The sequence below is a fragment of the Pelecanus crispus genome, chromosome 18 (assembly GCF_030463565.1).
Source record: "Pelecanus crispus isolate bPelCri1 chromosome 18, bPelCri1.pri, whole genome shotgun sequence".
Taxonomy (NCBI): Eukaryota; Metazoa; Chordata; class Aves; order Pelecaniformes; family Pelecanidae; genus Pelecanus; species Pelecanus crispus.
This window is the reverse complement of record NC_134660.1, coordinates 7,158,917-7,178,331: the sequence shown is the minus strand read 5'-3', so window position 1 is coordinate 7,178,331 and position 19,415 is coordinate 7,158,917. Positions and strand designations below refer to the sequence as shown.

Genomic DNA, 19,415 nt, shown 5'->3' with positions numbered 1-19,415 from the left:
CCCTCCAGCAATAGTGTGAGTGTTCCGACCACAATGATATGTGCCTGCCCCAGAAATTTTAGGAACTATCATTTCAACACTCAAAACAAACATCCATGAGGGAATGAGCATGGCATAAACAAGAAAATGAAAAGGCACCAGGAAAGAGAAACACAGCCTGTACAATTAGATGGGATGTTTTACATTTCAAAAGAGCCTGTCAGAAAATTATTAATCCTGCTAGGGCAACCTCTGGGCCTGGGGAGGTGCAGGACCAGAATAAAACCCAATGCAAGTCATTGGTCCCTCATCCACTTCACTCTCTCTTCCCATCGGGAACCAGGTGAGTCTGAATTCCCTTCTCCTACAGAAAAAAGCCATGTCTCAGTGGACATGTAAGATAATACGATCTCTGTCCTATGCTGCGCATTAGGGGCAGCCTCTCCTCGGAGGGGAAGCGGGGAGATGCTCTGGTGTGGAGAGGGTCAGGGTCTGGGCTGAGGGGACTCTTGGGCTCTTGTCTAGGAAAGGGCTTTCCTGGGCCTGGCTCTCTTTGCATGGGGCCCGGGGGGAGGGGCAAAGAGGCGCGTGGGCCTCCCTGCACAGCCTCCGGCTCCCCGCCCAGCACGGGCCTTGGCTCCCTCCTGGTGGGCTGACGGGCTGCTCCTCACGCGCCTCCGTGCTCCTCCCTGCCCTCTCCCCCAGGCGCACCTCCAGCCACAAGACATGTCCTGCTACAACCCGTGCCTGCCCTGCCTGCCCTGCCAGCCCTGCTGCCCGACCCCGCTGGCCAACAGCTGCAACGAGCCCTGTGTCCGGCAGTGCCAGAACTCCACCGTCGTCATCGAGCCCTCCCCCGTGGTGGTGACCCTGCCCGGCCCCATCCTCAGCTCCTTCCCGCAGAACACCCTTGTGGGATCCTCCACCTCCGCTGCCGTTGGCAGCATCCTCAGCTCTGCGGGAGTGCCCATCAACTCCGGCTGCTGTGACCTCTCCCTCCTCGGCAGCCGCTCCTGCGGCACAACATGCCTCCCCTGCTAGAGCTGCCGCAGGCGGCCCCTCAGAAGGACCCCCAGGAACCCAGAAGACGGTAATGCGCTGAGCATGGAGATCCTGGCCAGCGCTTTCAGAGGGGCTGAGCCTCCACGGCTCCGCCTGCAAAGGAAGGCAGGAAGAGGCGTGCCTGGGCTCTCTGGAAACATGGCCCTTGCCTAACGTGCCTGTTTCTCACGCTCTGTTCTCTCTCTCTTGTCTCTGTTGTCTTCCGTTCCCCTGGGCTGCGAGCACCTGCTGAGCCCCGTGCGAGGAAGGACACGCTGCCCCTTTCCCTCTCGGGGGCAGGCAGGCAGGCAGGCCGGCTGGCCGGCCGGCCGGCAGGCAGACGCCCAGTGCGAACTCCACTCTGGCCAAGGGCCAAAGGCTCCGAGCTACCCGTGGTGTTCCCCGCACCGTGGGCCCCGCTCAGAGGACCTCCTTCCCTTCTTCCGACTCATTAAAGTTCTGATGCATCCCAGCCTGGGCCTCTGCGTGCTCCTTCTCTCTCCGGGCGCTCTCCCCGGCTTCCAGAGAGAAAGGTGTCGCTCTGGGGAGATCTTGCAGGCACAAAGGAGAGCCATCGGCATTCCCGCAGGAAGGGGAGGGGGACACACAGGCAGCGGGCTCCTTTCAAGACACTGTCCCTTGCAGCTGAGGAAGGCGGCACTGGCTGGTGGCGGCGGCACTGGGAGCTGCTGGTTCGGCATCCAGCAGCGCCTGGGAGCCCTCCCTCCCTGCCTGCCGGCTCTTGCTTCAGCAGGGCCCCTCTCCCTGTGGCAGGTGTCGTAGTGGTGCTGGTGGCTGTGTCACAGGGTGCTCCTCACGTGCCCCTGTGCTCCTCCCTGACATCTCTCCCCGGTGCACCTCTGGCCGCAAGGCATCCCCAGCTACAAGCTCGCTCTCCCTCAGCCCAGGAGCAGAGGTGGGCCATTCCTCGATTCCTCGCCCGCCTCCCTTTGTGCCTTCCAACCGCAAGCCGCTGCTCCTGCAGCATTTCAGCTCTCCTCGCGGCGACTTCGCCTTCCTTGTAGGTCTTGCAGGGATCTTCTCTATCCCCAGTCAGGCTGCCAGCATTTCCTCCAGCACAGCTAGAAGAGGTGGAGTTTCTAAGCGCAGGTGTCGCCTGCTTCTTGACAGCTCCCTCGCTGTCTCTCCAGGCGTGCATGTAGGAACAGTGCGTAGGAGCATTTGCGTTACCTGCTAAAGGGACGCGCAGAGTCTTCTTCCCCCTTCCACGCCCATTGCTCACAACACGCCTCCCGTCCTTGGCCACGCGCCGTCTGCAGCCTGCCCTCTCCCACAAGGGTAGCTCACGGTTTTGCCCAAGGGTCAGGACTCCCCTCTTCCCCCTCCAGCGCTGACAGACAGTCCCACCCACCCACCCACTGCCCTGCCCCTCCCCAGCCTGACACCCGGCTCTCACCAACCTCTGCCGGTGCCACCAAGGCCGCCGGCTGGGTAAACCTGGGCCGCGTCCCACTCCCCGCTCACCAAGGCGCCCGGGGAGCTCCCAGGAAGTGGGAGCTGGAGCTTGCCAGCTCCTCTGTTCTCCTCCCTCCGCCAGCTCAAAGCCACCTCCAAACCTCAGCCCAAAGGGCGGGGCAAAACACTCTGAGGGCTGCCTGGGATCTCACACCTCTGCCCCAGGCAGCTTTTCTACTCACACCGCCTAGTGCTTAAAGCGCTTGCTCGGCCAAACTGAGGGAATGCCGCCTGTGCTGGGCCCCGGGCTCCCCAGGGCCACGACCAGCTCTTCCACTGCTGGCACCTTCCAACGGGTGCAGCCAGGCCACAGCTCGACCTTTCAAAATCCTCTCGGTCGCAAGCGCCCTCAACAGCCTCACAGGCACTCACACCCGCTTGGAAAGCTGCTGCCTCTTGTAAAAACTCCGGGCCAGGCTGCCCAAGGGCAGCCGCCCACCTACGATAGGCAGGTAGCAACCTGCTGACAGCTCCCAGAACGGCAGCTCCAGTGCTCAGGCAGAAGGAGGCAGAGGAGGCAGCCAGGGACACAAGCCTCACAGCCATCTCCAGCAGGGAAAAAGCCTCCCTGCTTGAGTTCTCTGGCCACCCAGCGCACAGCCAGAGACAGGGCAGCACCTGTGCCGGAGCACCACGCCGAGCACTGCTGCTTTTCTCCTGCGTGATGACACCAGTCCCAGGCTCTACCTCGCCCTCTCCATCCAGCACTTCCCGGGACACCCAGCTCTACTTCCTTCTTCCCAGGGCTTTCTGCCCGCATGCTAAGTCTGGCTTGCTTACCTCAGAGAAGGCCACTGGGCTGAAGCCACCACCCATGACACCGCTTGGATTCTGTATGGAGGAGGGGAAGGCAGCACACTGGCAATGGTGCAAAGATTGGCAACAGGGTCCCTCAGGGAACACCTGTCTCTACCGCCTAACCGAGCGGCCACGGATTTTAGCGGCCATCCCCCAACAGCGTAGCTCCTCCTCTTCTTGACTTCTCCATGCCTTTTCAGATCATAACTACCCAGTTGCCGTCCCCACAAAGTGGAGGGGCTGCCATGGAAAACTCAGAGCAAACGCCAGCCATTTCATCCGGAGAGTCCTGTTCCTGTAGAGCAGCTGGCAAGCCTCTTCACAGCCCTCTTCCCCGGTGAGCAGGCGTTTGCACTGGGATAGGCTTTGCTCACCAGTTGCTCCCACTCACTGTGCAGGAGGTGCCCACAGAGCCCTGACAGTGACAACCAAGTCCCAAGGAAGAACGAGCTGAGTTGCACCACCTCGCACCTCCAGAGCAGCCATGCCTTCACCACAGAAGCCATGCGCACTGTGAGCAAGGCAGTCCCACATGCTGCCGGCAAATTGCGTTCTTCGGCAGCGTCATTCCACATATGGCTCTCAAGCATGGGCATTGTGTCAAGAAAAGCCAGGGGATCCGTGCAGGTGGAGAACAACTCCTGAAAGACACCAGTCACAGGACATCTACTCCCTGCGTTACCCGGCATTGCATCGCCTCACCTTGCCCTGCATCGCCTCACCTCGCCTCGCCTCGCCTTGCCATTGTCTTCCCTTCCTTTTCCTTGCCTTGCCTTCCCTTGCCTTGCCTTGCTTTGTCTTCCCTTGCTTTTTCTTGCCTTCCTTTCCCTTGCCTTGCCTTGCCTTTCTTTGTCCTCCCTTGCTTTGTCTTCCCTTGCTTTCCCTTGCCTTGCCTTGCCTTGCCTTGCCTTCCCTGCCCTGCCCTTCCCTTTTCTCCTCTGCATGTTCCCCATCCAGTGTGTGGATCCTTCTCCGCTGTTGTTGCAACCCCTCCTTCTCCATCCCACCTCCCCTGCTCCAGAAGGAAACTTGCCCCAGCTGGATGCTCCCAGTCCTTCCACCAGCCTCGCACATCCTGGCAAATACCACTCTGTTTCCAACTTGCTTACCGCCTCCCTCACCTTGTGTTTCTTACGGGCTCTAGATCAGTGGCTTGACGAGAGGCAGCACCAGCGCTGTTGAAGACGGACCCTCCTCTGTCCCGGGAGAGGCTGGTAGTGAGGCAGGTGAAGATCAGGGACCGGGGCCCAAAGAACAGCACAACCACTCGCCGCAAGTGCCTTGCGTCTCTCTTTCATATCTGCTGCCCTGGTGGAGAGCTGAATCACCCCCCAGGAGCCCAGCAAGGCCAGGTTGCACACCAGGGCATTGGTGCCACCTTTGGAGACAAGCAGCACGCCAGTGCAGCAGCTCTCAGCACAGGCCAGCATGGGCAGTAGCTCACAGAAGCAGCCGTCAGTGACGCTGGGGCTGCGGCTGCGGCTGCGGCTGGGCAAACACAGGGTGAGTGCCACTGCTGCCAGCAAGGGGAGAGCGGCCCCAGCCCTCAGGCCTGCCACCGCAATGCCACCTCGCCTCACACCGGGGACCCCTGGGGCTGGCACGTGGCCACAGATCGCTCGCGGGCCATGACGGCAGGCAGGACGGGCTGGCCCACACAGCTGCTAAAGCAGCTTTTCCTCTCCACAGATAGGCACTGCGGCGGCATCTTGAGCATCGCGACCAATGAGTGGCCGATCACCGAGGCCCAGAAGCCCGCAAGTGCTGAGGTGGGCAGGCGCCTCTAGAGAAGGTCAGGCTCAACCCTCCTGCTCAGAGCAGTGTCAACGAGAGCAGGCTGATCAGGACACTGCCCCATGGGGTCCTGAATACCTCCAAGAATGGGCACTCCACAAGCTGCCTGGGCAATATCTCCTGGGCTTGGCCATCCTCACAGTAACAGAGCTCTTCCTCCTGCCTGTGGGGAATTTCGTGGAGCAGCAGCGCCCTTCCTGCCAATGGGGCTGCAAACAAGCCCGCGCGAGTGCCCCAGGCCAACGTCCCCAGCCTGCACGCGACCCCTCCGGCACTTGGCACTCATCTCCTGCTGGCACCGATGTGCTCCTGTCCCAAGAATCCTTGGGCCTCCCACCCCAGTGCTGAAAAGAAGCCTTCGAGGGGGAGCGGGTACGGCCAAACAAGGAAATGAAAAGGCGGCCGTGCAGGAAACCAAAACACAGCCCGTATCATTAGCTGGGACGTTTTGCATTTCAGATGAGCCTCTCAGAAAATTATTACTTCCACAGAGGCTTCCTCTGGACCTGGGGCAGTGCAGGACCAGTATAAAAGCCAGCCCAGCTCTTCACTCCCTCAGCCGCTTCGCTCCCCTTCTTCTCCTTCGGAAGCAAGTGAGTTGGAGGCTCTGTCCTATACGGGGGCTTGGGGCTGCCTCTCCTCGGAGGGGAAGCGGGGAGATGCTCTGGTGTGGAGAGGGTCAGGGTCTGGGCTGAGGGGACTCTTGGGCTCTTGTCTAGGAAAGGGCTTTCCTGGGCCTGGCTCTCTTTGCATGGGGCCCGGGGGGAGGGGCAAAGAGGCGCGTGGGCCTCCCTGCACAGCCTCCGGCTCCCCGCCCAGCACGGGCCTTGGCTCCCTCCTGGTGGGCTGACGGGCTGCTCCTCACGCGCCTCCGTGCTCCTCCCTGCCCTCTCCCCCAGGCGCACCTCCAGCCACAAGACATGTCCTGCTACAACCCGTGCCTGCCCTGCCTGCCCTGCCAGCCCTGCTGCCCGACCCCGCTGGCCAACAGCTGCAACGAGCCCTGTGTCCGGCAGTGCCAGAACTCCACCGTCGTCATCGAGCCCTCCCCCGTGGTGGTGACCCTGCCCGGCCCCATCCTCAGCTCCTTCCCGCAGAACACCCTTGTGGGATCCTCCACCTCCGCTGCCGTTGGCAGCATCCTCAGCTCTGCGGGAGTGCCCATCAACTCCGGCTGCTGTGACCTCTCCCTCCTCGGCAGCCGCTCCTGCGGCACAACATGCCTCCCCTGCTAGAGCTGCCGCAGGCGGCCCCTCAGAAGGACCCCCAGGAACCCAGAAGACGGTAATGCGCTGAGCATGGAGATCCTGGCCAGCGCTTTCAGAGGGGCTGAGCCTCCACGGCTCCGCCTGCAAAGGAAGGCAGGAAGAGGCGTGCCTGGGCTCTCTGGAAACATGGCCCTTGCCTAACGTGCCTGTTTCTCACGCTCTGTTCTCTCTCTCTTGTCTCTGTTGTCTTCCGTTCCCCTGGGCTGCGAGCACCTGCTGAGCCCCGTGCGAGGAAGGACACGCTGCCCCTTTCCCTCTCGGGGGCAGGCAGGCAGGCAGGCCGGCTGGCCGGCCGGCCGGCAGGCAGACGCCCAGTGCGAACTCCACTCTGGCCAAGGGCCAAAGGCTCCGAGCTACCCGTGGTGTTCCCCGCACCGTGGGCCCCGCTCAGAGGACCTCCTTCCCTTCTTCCGACTCATTAAAGTTCTGATGCATCCCAGCCTGGGCCTCTGCGTGCTCCTTCTCTCTCCGGGCGCTCTCCCCGGCTTCCAGAGAGAAAGGTGTCGCTCTGGGGAGATCTTGCAGGCACAAAGGAGAGCCATCGGCATTCCCGCAGGAAGGGGAGGGGGACACACAGGCAGCGGGCTCCTTTCAAGACACTGTCCCTTGCAGCTGAGGAAGGCGGCACTGGCTGGTGGCGGCGGCACTGGGAGCTGCTGGTTCGGCATCCAGCAGCGCCTGGGAGCCCTCCCTCCCTGCCTGCCGGCTCTTGCTTCAGCAGGGCCCCTCTCCCTGTGGCAGGTGTCGTAGTGGTGCTGGTGGCTGTGTCACAGGGTGCTCCTCACGTGCCCCTGTGCTCCTCCCTGACATCTCTCCCCGGTGCACCTCTGGCCGCAAGGCATCCCCAGCTACAAGCTCGCTCTCCCTCAGCCCAGGAGCAGAGGTGGGCCATTCCTCGATTCCTCGCCCGCCTCCCTTTGTGCCTTCCAACCGCAAGCCGCTGCTCCTGCAGCATTTCAGCTCTCCTCGCGGCGACTTCGCCTTCCTTGTAGGTCTTGCAGGGATCTTCTCTATCCCCAGTCAGGCTGCCAGCATTTCCTCCAGCACAGCTAGAAGAGGTGGAGTTTCTAAGCGCAGGTGTCGCCTGCTTCTTGACAGCTCCCTCGCTGTCTCTCCAGGCGTGCATGTAGGAACAGTGCGTAGGAGCATTTGCGTTACCTGCTAAAGGGACGCGCAGAGTCTTCTTCCCCCTTCCACGCCCATTGCTCACAACACGCCTCCCGTCCTTGGCCACGCGCCGTCTGCAGCCTGCCCTCTCCCACAAGGGTAGCTCACGGTTTTGCCCAAGGGTCAGGACTCCCCTCTTCCCCCTCCAGCGCTGACAGACAGTCCCACCCACCCACCCACTGCCCTGCCCCTCCCCAGCCTGACACCCGGCTCTCACCAACCTCTGCCGGTGCCACCAAGGCCGCCGGCTGGGTAAACCTGGGCCGCGTCCCACTCCCCGCTCACCAAGGCGCCCGGGGAGCTCCCAGGAAGTGGGAGCTGGAGCTTGCCAGCTCCTCTGTTCTCCTCCCTCCGCCAGCTCAAAGCCACCTCCAAACCTCAGCCCAAAGGGCGGGGCAAAACACTCTGAGGGCTGCCTGGGATCTCACACCTCTGCCCCAGGCAGCTTTTCTACTCACACCGCCTAGTGCTTAAAGCGCTTGCTCGGCCAAACTGAGGGAATGCCGCCTGTGCTGGGCCCCGGGCTCCCCAGGGCCACGACCAGCTCTTCCACTGCTGGCACCTTCCAACGGGTGCAGCCAGGCCACAGCTCGACCTTTCAAAATCCTCTCGGTCGCAAGCGCCCTCAACAGCCTCACAGGCACTCACACCCGCTTGGAAAGCTGCTGCCTCTTGTAAAAACTCCGGGCCAGGCTGCCCAAGGGCAGCCGCCCACCTACGATAGGCAGGTAGCAACCTGCTGACAGCTCCCAGAACGGCAGCTCCAGTGCTCAGGCAGAAGGAGGCAGAGGAGGCAGCCAGGGACACAAGCCTCACAGCCATCTCCAGCAGGGAAAAAGCCTCCCTGCTTGAGTTCTCTGGCCACCCAGCGCACAGCCAGAGACAGGGCAGCACCTGTGCCGGAGCACCACGCCGAGCACTGCTGCTTTTCTCCTGCGTGATGACACCAGTCCCAGGCTCTACCTCGCCCTCTCCATCCAGCACTTCCCGGGACACCCAGCTCTACTTCCTTCTTCCCAGGGCTTTCTGCCCGCATGCTAAGTCTGGCTTGCTTACCTCAGAGAAGGCCACTGGGCTGAAGCCACCACCCATGACACCGCTTGGATTCTGTATGGAGGAGGGGAAGGCAGCACACTGGCAATGGTGCAAAGATTGGCAACAGGGTCCCTCAGGGAACACCTGTCTCTACCGCCTAACCGAGCGGCCACGGATTTTAGCGGCCATCCCCCAACAGCGTAGCTCCTCCTCTTCTTGACTTCTCCATGCCTTTTCAGATCATAACTACCCAGTTGCCGTCCCCACAAAGTGGAGGGGCTGCCATGGAAAACTCAGAGCAAACGCCAGCCATTTCATCCGGAGAGTCCTGTTCCTGTAGAGCAGCTGGCAAGCCTCTTCACAGCCCTCTTCCCCGGTGAGCAGGCGTTTGCACTGGGATAGGCTTTGCTCACCAGTTGCTCCCACTCACTGTGCAGGAGGTGCCCACAGAGCCCTGACAGTGACAACCAAGTCCCAAGGAAGAACGAGCTGAGTTGCACCACCTCGCACCTCCAGAGCAGCCATGCCTTCACCACAGAAGCCATGCGCACTGTGAGCAAGGCAGTCCCACATGCTGCCGGCAAATTGCGTTCTTCGGCAGCGTCATTCCACATATGGCTCTCAAGCATGGGCATTGTGTCAAGAAAAGCCAGGGGATCCGTGCAGGTGGAGAACAACTCCTGAAAGACACCAGTCACAGGACATCTACTCCCTGCGTTACCCGGCATTGCATCGCCTCACCTTGCCCTGCATCGCCTCACCTCGCCTCGCCTCGCCTTGCCATTGTCTTCCCTTCCTTTTCCTTGCCTTGCCTTCCCTTGCCTTGCCTTGCTTTGTCTTCCCTTGCTTTTTCTTGCCTTCCTTTCCCTTGCCTTGCCTTGCCTTTCTTTGTCCTCCCTTGCTTTGTCTTCCCTTGCTTTCCCTTGCCTTGCCTTGCCTTGCCTTGCCTTGCCTTCCCTGCCCTGCCCTTCCCTTTTCTCCTCTGCATGTTCCCCATCCAGTGTGTGGATCCTTCTCCGCTGTTGTTGCAACCCCTCCTTCTCCATCCCACCTCCCCTGCTCCAGAAGGAAACTTGCCCCAGCTGGATGCTCCCAGTCCTTCCACCAGCCTCGCACATCCTGGCAAATACCACTCTGTTTCCAACTTGCTTACCGCCTCCCTCACCTTGTGTTTCTTACGGGCTCTAGATCAGTGGCTTGACGAGAGGCAGCACCAGCGCTGTTGAAGACGGACCCTCCTCTGTCCCGGGAGAGGCTGGTAGTGAGGCAGGTGAAGATCAGGGACCGGGGCCCAAAGAACAGCACAACCACTCGCCGCAAGTGCCTTGCGTCTCTCTTTCATATCTGCTGCCCTGGTGGAGAGCTGAATCGCCCCCCAGGAGCCCAGCAAGGCCAGGTTGCACACCAGGGCATTGGTGCCACCTTTGGAGACAAGCAGCACGCCAGTGCAGCAGCTCTCAGCACAGGCCAGCATGGGCAGTAGCTCACAGAAGCAGCCGTCAGTGACGCTGGGGCTGCGGCTGCGGCTGCGGCTGGGCAAACACAGGGTGAGTGCCACTGCTGCCAGCAAGGGGAGAGCGGCCCCAGCCCTCAGGCCTGCCACCGCAATGCCACCTCGCCTCACACCGGGGACCCCTGGGGCTGGCACGTGGCCACAGATCGCTCGCGGGCCATGACGGCAGGCAGGACAGGCTGGCCCACACAGCTGCTAAAGCAGCTTTTCCTCTCCACAGATAGGCACTGCGGCGGCATCTTGAGCATCGCGACCAATGAGTGGCCGATCACCGAGGCCCAGAAGCCCGCAAGTGCTGAGGTGGGCAGGCGCCTCTAGAGAAGGTCAGGCTCAACCCTCCTGCTCAGAGCAGTGTCAACGAGAGCAGGCTGATCAGGACACTGCCCCATGGGGTCCTGAATACCTCCAAGAATGGGCACTCCACAAGCTGCCTGGGCAATATCTCCTGGGCTTGGCCATCCTCACAGTAACAGAGCTCTTCCTCCTGCCTGTGGGGAATTTCGTGGAGCAGCAGCGCCCTTCCTGCCAATGGGGCTGCAAACAAGCCCGCGCGAGTGCCCCAGGCCAACGTCCCCAGCCTGCACGCGACCCCTCCGGCACTTGGCACTCATCTCCTGCTGGCACCGATGCGCTCCTGTCCCAAGAATCCTTGGGCCTCCCACCCCAGTGCTGAAAAGAAGCCTTCGAGGGGGAGCGGGTACGGCCAAACAAGGAAATGAAAAGGCGGCCGTGCAGGAAACCAAAACACAGCCCGTATCATTAGCTGGGACGTTTTGCATTTCAGATGAGCCTCTCAGAAAATTATTACTTCCACAGAGGCTTCCTCTGGACCTGGGGCAGTGCAGGACCAGTATAAAAGCCAGCCCAGCTCTTCACTCCCTCAGCCGCTTCGCTCCCCTTCTTCTCCTTCGGAAGCAAGTGAGTTGGAGGCTCTGTCCTATACGGGGGCTTGGGGCTGCCTCTCCTCGGAGGGGAAGCGGGGAGATGCTCTGGTGTGGAGAGGGTCAGGGTCTGGGCTGAGGGGACTCTTGGGCTCTTGTCTAGGAAAGGGCTTTCCTGGGCCTGGCTCTCTTTGCATGGGGCCCGGGGGGAGGGGCAAAGAGGCGCGTGGGCCTCCCTGCACAGCCTCCGGCTCCCCGCCCAGCACGGGCCTTGGCTCCCTCCTGGTGGGCTGACGGGCTGCTCCTCACGCGCCTCCGTGCTCCTCCCTGCCCTCTCCCCCAGGCGCACCTCCAGCCACAAGACATGTCCTGCTACAACCCGTGCCTGCCCTGCCTGCCCTGCCAGCCCTGCTGCCCGACCCCGCTGGCCAACAGCTGCAACGAGCCCTGTGTCCGGCAGTGCCAGAACTCCACCGTCGTCATCGAGCCCTCCCCCGTGGTGGTGACCCTGCCCGGCCCCATCCTCAGCTCCTTCCCGCAGAACACCCTTGTGGGATCCTCCACCTCCGCTGCCGTTGGCAGCATCCTCAGCTCTGCGGGAGTGCCCATCAACTCCGGCTGCTGTGACCTCTCCCTCCTCGGCAGCCGCTCCTGCGGCACAACATGCCTCCCCTGCTAGAGCTGCCGCAGGCGGCCCCTCAGAAGGACCCCCAGGAACCCAGAAGACGGTAATGCGCTGAGCATGGAGATCCTGGCCAGCGCTTTCAGAGGGGCTGAGCCTCCACGGCTCCGCCTGCAAAGGAAGGCAGGAAGAGGCGTGCCTGGGCTCTCTGGAAACATGGCCCTTGCCTAACGTGCCTGTTTCTCACGCTCTGTTCTCTCTCTCTTGTCTCTGTTGTCTTCCGTTCCCCTGGGCTGCGAGCACCTGCTGAGCCCCGTGCGAGGAAGGACACGCTGCCCCTTTCCCTCTCGGGGGCAGGCAGGCAGGCAGGCCGGCCGGCCGGCCGGCCGGCAGGCAGACGCCCAGTGCGAACTCCACTCTGGCCAAGGGCCAAAGGCTCCGAGCTACCCGTGGTGTTCCCCGCACCGTGGGCCCCGCTCAGAGGACCTCCTTCCCTTCTTCCGACTCATTAAAGTTCTGATGCATCCCAGCCTGGGCCTCTGCGTGCTCCTTCTCTCTCCGGGCGCTCTCCCCGGCTTCCAGAGAGAAAGGTGTCGCTCTGGGGAGATCTTGCAGGCACAAAGGAGAGCCATCGGCATTCCCGCAGGAAGGGGAGGGGGACACACAGGCAGCGGGCTCCTTTCAAGACACTGTCCCTTGCAGCTGAGGAAGGCGGCACTGGCTGGTGGCGGCGGCACTGGGAGCTGCTGGTTCGGCATCCAGCAGCGCCTGGGAGCCCTCCCTCCCTGCCTGCCGGCTCTTGCTTCAGCAGGGCCCCTCTCCCTGTGGCAGGTGTCGTAGTGGTGCTGGTGGCTGTGTCACAGGGTGCTCCTCACGTGCCCCTGTGCTCCTCCCTGACATCTCTCCCCGGTGCACCTCTGGCCGCAAGGCATCCCCAGCTACAAGCTCGCTCTCCCTCAGCCCAGGAGCAGAGGTGGGCCATTCCTCGATTCCTCGCCCGCCTCCCTTTGTGCCTTCCAACCGCAAGCCGCTGCTCCTGCAGCATTTCAGCTCTCCTCGCGGCGACTTCGCCTTCCTTGTAGGTCTTGCAGGGATCTTCTCTATCCCCAGTCAGGCTGCCAGCATTTCCTCCAGCACAGCTAGAAGAGGTGGAGTTTCTAAGCGCAGGTGTCGCCTGCTTCTTGACAGCTCCCTCGCTGTCTCTCCAGGCGTGCATGTAGGAACAGTGCGTAGGAGCATTTGCGTTACCTGCTAAAGGGACGCGCAGAGTCTTCTTCCCCCTTCCACGCCCATTGCTCACAACACGCCTCCCGTCCTTGGCCACGCGCCGTCTGCAGCCTGCCCTCTCCCACAAGGGTAGCTCACGGTTTTGCCCAAGGGTCAGGACTCCCCTCTTCCCCCTCCAGCGCTGACAGACAGTCCCACCCACCCACCCACTGCCCTGCCCCTCCCCAGCCTGACACCCGGCTCTCACCAACCTCTGCCGGTGCCACCAAGGCCGCCGGCTGGGTAAACCTGGGCCGCGTCCCACTCCCCGCTCACCAAGGCGCCCGGGGAGCTCCCAGGAAGTGGGAGCTGGAGCTTGCCAGCTCCTCTGTTCTCCTCCCTCCGCCAGCTCAAAGCCACCTCCAAACCTCAGCCCAAAGGGCGGGGCAAAACACTCTGAGGGCTGCCTGGGATCTCACACCTCTGCCCCAGGCAGCTTTTCTACTCACACCGCCTAGTGCTTAAAGCGCTTGCTCGGCCAAACTGAGGGAATGCCGCCTGTGCTGGGCCCCGGGCTCCCCAGGGCCACGACCAGCTCTTCCACTGCTGGCACCTTCCAACGGGTGCAGCCAGGCCACAGCTCGACCTTTCAAAATCCTCTCGGTCGCAAGCGCCCTCAACAGCCTCACAGGCACTCACACCCGCTTGGAAAGCTGCTGCCTCTTGTAAAAACTCCGGGCCAGGCTGCCCAAGGGCAGCCGCCCACCTACGATAGGCAGGTAGCAACCTGCTGACAGCTCCCAGAACGGCAGCTCCAGTGCTCAGGCAGAAGGAGGCAGAGGAGGCAGCCAGGGACACAAGCCTCACAGCCATCTCCAGCAGGGAAAAAGCCTCCCTGCTTGAGTTCTCTGGCCACCCAGCGCACAGCCAGAGACAGGGCAGCACCTGTGCCGGAGCACCACGCCGAGCACTGCTGCTTTTCTCCTGCGTGATGACACCAGTCCCAGGCTCTACCTCGCCCTCTCCATCCAGCACTTCCCGGGACACCCAGCTCTACTTCCTTCTTCCCAGGGCTTTCTGCCCGCATGCTAAGTCTGGCTTGCTTACCTCAGAGAAGGCCACTGGGCTGAAGCCACCACCCATGACACCGCTTGGATTCTGTATGGAGGAGGGGAAGGCAGCACACTGGCAATGGTGCAAAGATTGGCAACAGGGTCCCTCAGGGAACACCTGTCTCTACCGCCTAACCGAGCGGCCACGGATTTTAGCGGCCATCCCCCAACAGCGTAGCTCCTCCTCTTCTTGACTTCTCCATGCCTTTTCAGATCATAACTACCCAGTTGCCGTCCCCACAAAGTGGAGGGGCTGCCATGGAAAACTCAGAGCAAACGCCAGCCATTTCATCCGGAGAGTCCTGTTCCTGTAGAGCAGCTGGCAAGCCTCTTCACAGCCCTCTTCCCCGGTGAGCAGGCGTTTGCACTGGGATAGGCTTTGCTCACCAGTTGCTCCCACTCACTGTGCAGGAGGTGCCCACAGAGCCCTGACAGTGACAACCAAGTCCCAAGGAAGAACGAGCTGAGTTGCACCACCTCGCACCTCCAGAGCAGCCATGCCTTCACCACAGAAGCCATGCGCACTGTGAGCAAGGCAGTCCCACATGCTGCCGGCAAATTGCGTTCTTCGGCAGCGTCATTCCACATATGGCTCTCAAGCATGGGCATTGTGTCAAGAAAAGCCAGGGGATCCGTGCAGGTGGAGAACAACTCCTGAAAGACACCAGTCACAGGACATCTACTCCCTGCGTTACCCGGCATTGCATCGCCTCACCTTGCCCTGCATCGCCTCACCTCGCCTCGCCTCGCCTTGCCATTGTCTTCCCTTCCTTTTCCTTGCCTTGCCTTCCCTTGCCTTGCCTTGCTTTGTCTTCCCTTGCTTTTTCTTGCCTTCCTTTCCCTTGCCTTGCCTTGCCTTTCTTTGTCCTCCCTTGCTTTGTCTTCCCTTGCTTTCCCTTGCCTTGCCTTGCCTTGCCTTGCCTTGCCTTCCCTGCCCTGCCCTTCCCTTTTCTCCTCTGCATGTTCCCCATCCAGTGTGTGGATCCTTCTCCGCTGTTGTTGCAACCCCTCCTTCTCCATCCCACCTCCCCTGCTCCAGAAGGAAACTTGCCCCAGCTGGATGCTCCCAGTCCTTCCACCAGCCTCGCACATCCTGGCAAATACCACTCTGTTTCCAACTTGCTTACCGCCTCCCTCACCTTGTGTTTCTTACGGGCTCTAGATCAGTGGCTTGACGAGAGGCAGCACCAGCGCTGTTGAAGACGGACCCTCCTCTGTCCCGGGAGAGGCTGGTAGTGAGGCAGGTGAAGATCAGGGACCGGGGCCCAAAGAACAGCACAACCACTCGCCGCAAGTGCCTTGCGTCTCTCTTTCATATCTGCTGCCCTGGTGGAGAGCTGAATCGCCCCCCAGGAGCCCAGCAAGGCCAGGTTGCACACCAGGGCATTGGTGCCACCTTTGGAGACAAGCAGCACGCCAGTGCAGCAGCTCTCAGCACAGGCCAGCATGGGCAGTAGCTCACAGAAGCAGCCGTCAGTGACGCTGGGGCTGCGGCTGCGGCTGCGGCTGGGCAAACACAGGGTGAGTGCCACTGCTGCCAGCAAGGGGAGAGCGGCCCCAGCCCTCAGGCCTGCCACCGCAATGCCACCTCGCCTCACACCGGGGACCCCTGGGGCTGGCACGTGGCCACAGATCGCTCGCGGGCCATGACGGCAGGCAGGACGGGCTGGCCCACACAGCTGCTAAAGCAGCTTTTCCTCTCCACAGATAGGCACTGCGGCGGCATCTTGAGCATCGCGACCAATGAGTGGCCGATCACCGAGGCCCAGAAGCCCGCAAGTGCTGAGGTGGGCAGGCGCCTCTAGAGAAGGTCAGGCTCAACCCTCCTGCTCAGAGCAGTGTCAACGAGAGCAGGCTGATCAGGACACTGCCCCATGGGGTCCTGAATACCTCCAAGAATGGGCACTCCACAAGCTGCCTGGGCAATATCTCCTGGGCTTGGCCATCCTCACAGTAACAGAGCTCTTCCTCCTGCCTGTGGGGAATTTCGTGGAGCAGCAGCGCCCTTCCTGCCAATGGGGCTGCAAACAAGCCCGCGCGAGTGCCCCAGGCCAACGTCCCCAGCCTGCACGCGACCCCTCCGGCACTTGGCACTCATCTCCTGCTGGCACCGATGCGCTCCTGTCCCAAGAATCCTTGGGCCTCCCACCCCAGTGCTGAAAAGAAGCCTTCGAGGGGGAGCGGGTACGGCCAAACAAGGAAATGAAAAGGCGGCCGTGCAGGAAACCAAAACACAGCCCGTATCATTAGCTGGGACGTTTTGCATTTCAGATGAGCCTCTCAGAAAATTATTACTTCCACAGAGGCTTCCTCTGGACCTGGGGCAGTGCAGGACCAGTATAAAAGCCAGCCCAGCTCTTCACTCCCTCAGCCGCTTCGCTCCCCTTCTTCTCCTTCGGAAGCAAGTGAGTTGGAGGCTCTGTCCTATACGGGGGCTTGGGGCTGCCTCTCCTCGGAGGGGAAGCGGGGAGATGCTCTGGTGTGGAGAGGGTCAGGGTCTGGGCTGAGGGGACTCTTGGGCTCTTGTCTAGGAAAGGGCTTTCCTGGGCCTGGCTCTCTTTGCATGGGGCCCGGGGGGAGGGGCAAAGAGGCGCGTGGGCCTCCCTGCACAGCCTCCGGCTCCCCGCCCAGCACGGGCCTTGGCTCCCTCCTGGTGGGCTGACGGGCTGCTCCTCACGCGCCTCCGTGCTCCTCCCTGCCCTCTCCCCCAGGCGCACCTCCAGCCACAAGACATGTCCTGCTACAACCCGTGCCTGCCCTGCCTGCCCTGCCAGCCCTGCTGCCCGACCCCGCTGGCCAACAGCTGCAACGAGCCCTGTGTCCGGCAGTGCCAGAACTCCACCGTCGTCATCGAGCCCTCCCCCGTGGTGGTGACCCTGCCCGGCCCCATCCTCAGCTCCTTCCCGCAGAACACCCTTGTGGGATCCTCCACCTCCGCTGCCGTTGGCAGCATCCTCAGCTCTGCGGGAGTGCCCATCAACTCCGGCTGCTGTGACCTCTCCCTCCTCGGCAGCCGCTCCTGCGGCACAACATGCCTCCCCTGCTAGAGCTGCCGCAGGCGGCCCCTCAGAAGGACCCCCAGGAACCCAGAAGACGGTAATGCGCTGAGCATGGAGATCCTGGCCAGCGCTTTCAGAGGGGCTGAGCCTCCACGGCTCCGCCTGCAAAGGAAGGCAGGAAGAGGCGTGCCTGGGCTCTCTGGAAACATGGCCCTTGCCTAACGTGCCTGTTTCTCACGCTCTGTTCTCTCTCTCTTGTCTCTGTTGTCTTCCGTTCCCCTGGGCTGCGAGCACCTGCTGAGCCCCGTGCGAGGAAGGACACGCTGCCCCTTTCCCTCTCGGGGGCAGGCAGGCAGGCAGGCCGGCCGGCCGGCCGGCCGGCAGGCAGACGCCCAGTGCGAACTCCACTCTGGCCAAGGGCCAAAGGCTCCGAGCTACCCGTGGTGTTCCCCGCACCGTGGGCCCCGCTCAGAGGACCTCCTTCCCTTCTTCCGACTCATTAAAGTTCTGATGCATCCCAGCCTGGGCCTCTGCGTGCTCCTTCTCTCTCCGGGCGCTCTCCCCGGCTTCCAGAGAGAAAGGTGTCGCTCTGGGGAGATCTTGCAGGCACAAAGGAGAGCCATCGGCATTCCCGCAGGAAGGGGAGGGGGACACACAGGCAGCGGGCTCCTTTCAAGACACTGTCCCTTGCAGCTGAGGAAGGCGGCACTGGCTGGTGGCGGCGGCACTGGGAGCTGCTGGTTCGGCATCCAGCAGCGCCTGGGAGCCCTCCCTCCCTGCCTGCCGGCTCTTGCTTCAGCAGGGCCCCTCTCCCTGTGGCAGGTGTCGTAGTGGTGCTGGTGGCTGTGTCACAGGGTGCTCCTCACGTGCCCCTGTGCTCCTCCCTGACATCTCTCCCCGGTGCACCTCTGGCCGCAAGGCATCCCCAGCTACAAGCTCGCTCTCCCTCAGCCCAGGAGCAGAGGTGGGCCATTCCTCGATTCCTCGCCCGCCTCCCTTTGTGCCTTCCAACCGCAAGCCGCTGCTCCTGCAGCATTTCAGCTCTCCTCGCGGCGACTTCGCCTTCCTTGTAGGTCTTGCAGGGATCTTCTCTATCCCCAGTCAGGCTGCCAGCATTTCCTCCAGCACAGCTAGAAGAGGTGGAGTTTCTAAGCGCAGGTGTCGCCTGCTTCTTGACAGCTCCCTCGCTGTCTCTCCAGGCGTGCATGTAGGAACAGTGCGTAGGAGCATTTGCGTTACCTGCTAAAGGGACGCGCAGAGTCTTCTTCCCCCTTCCACGCCCATTGCTCACAACACGCCTCCCGTCCTTGGCCACGCGCCGTCTGCAGCCTGCCCTCTCCCACAAGGGTAGCTCACGGTTTTGCCCAAGGGTCAGGACTCCCCTCTTCCCCCTCCAGCGCTGACAGACAGTCCCACCCACACCACCCACTGCCCTGCCCCTCCCCAGCCTGACACCCGGCTCTCACCAACCTCTGCCGGTGCCACCAAGGCCGCCGGCTGGGTAAACCTGGGCCGCGTCCCACTCCCCGCTCACCAAGGCGCCCGGGGAGCTCCCAGGAAGTGGGAGCTGGAGCTTGCCAGCTCCTCTGTTCTCCTCCCTCCGCCAGCTCAAAGCCACCTCCAAACCTCAGCCCAAAGGGCGGGGCAAAACACTCTGAGGGCTGCCTGGGATCTCACACCTCTGCCCCAGGCAGCTTTTCTACTCACACCGCCTAGTGCTTAAAGCGCTTGCTCGGCCAAACTGAGGGAATGCCGCCTGTGCTGGGCCCCGGGCTCCCCAGGGCCACGACCAGCTCTTCCACTGCTGGCACCTTCCAACGGGTGCAGCCAGGCCACAGCTCGACCTTTCAAAATCCTCTCGGTCGCAAGCGCCCTCAACAGCCTCACAGGCACTCACACCCGCTTGGAAAGCTGCTGCCTCTTGTAAAAACTCCGGGCCAGGCTGCCCAAGGGCAGCCGCCCACCTACGATAGGCAGGTAGCAACCTGCTGACAGCTCCCAGAACGGCAGCTCCAGTGCTCAGGCAGAAGGAGGCAGAGGAGGCAGCCAGGGACACAAGCCTCACAGCCATCTCCAGCAGGGAAAAAGCCTCCCTGCTTGAGTTCTCTGGCCACCCAGCGCACAGCCAGAGACAGGGCAGCACCTGTGCCGGAGCACCACGCCGAGCACTGCTGCTTTTCTCCTGCGTGATGACACCAGTCCCAGGCTCTACCTCGCCCTCTCCATCCAGCACTTCCCGGGACACCCAGCTCTACTTCCTTCTTCCCAGGGCTTTCTGCCCGCATGCTAAGTCTGGCTTGCTTACCTCAGAGAAGGCCACTGGGCTGAAGCCACCACCCATGACACCGCTTGGATTCTGTATGGAGGAGGGGAAGGCAGCACACTGGCAATGGTGCAAAGATTGGCAACAGGGTCCCTCAGGGAACACCTGTCTCTACCGCCTAACCGAGCGGCCACGGATTTTAGCGGCCATCCCCCAACAGCGTAGCTCCTCCTCTTCTTGACTTCTCCATGCCTTTTCAGA

General features: G+C 62.1%; 3 pseudogenes; all 3 read left to right on the top strand.

Moving 5' to 3' along the window:
• Window positions 1-5,547: 5,547 nt before the first annotated feature.
• LOC142595317 (feather keratin Cos2-3-like) lies at window positions 5,548-6,323 on the top strand (annotated as a pseudogene).
• A 4,532-nt stretch (window positions 6,324-10,855) lies between these two features.
• On the top strand, window positions 10,856-11,631 carry LOC142595318 (feather keratin Cos2-3-like; annotated as a pseudogene).
• A 4,532-nt stretch (window positions 11,632-16,163) lies between these two features.
• On the top strand, window positions 16,164-16,939 carry LOC142595319 (feather keratin Cos2-3-like; annotated as a pseudogene).
• The last annotated feature ends 2,476 nt before the right edge of the window (window positions 16,940-19,415 follow it).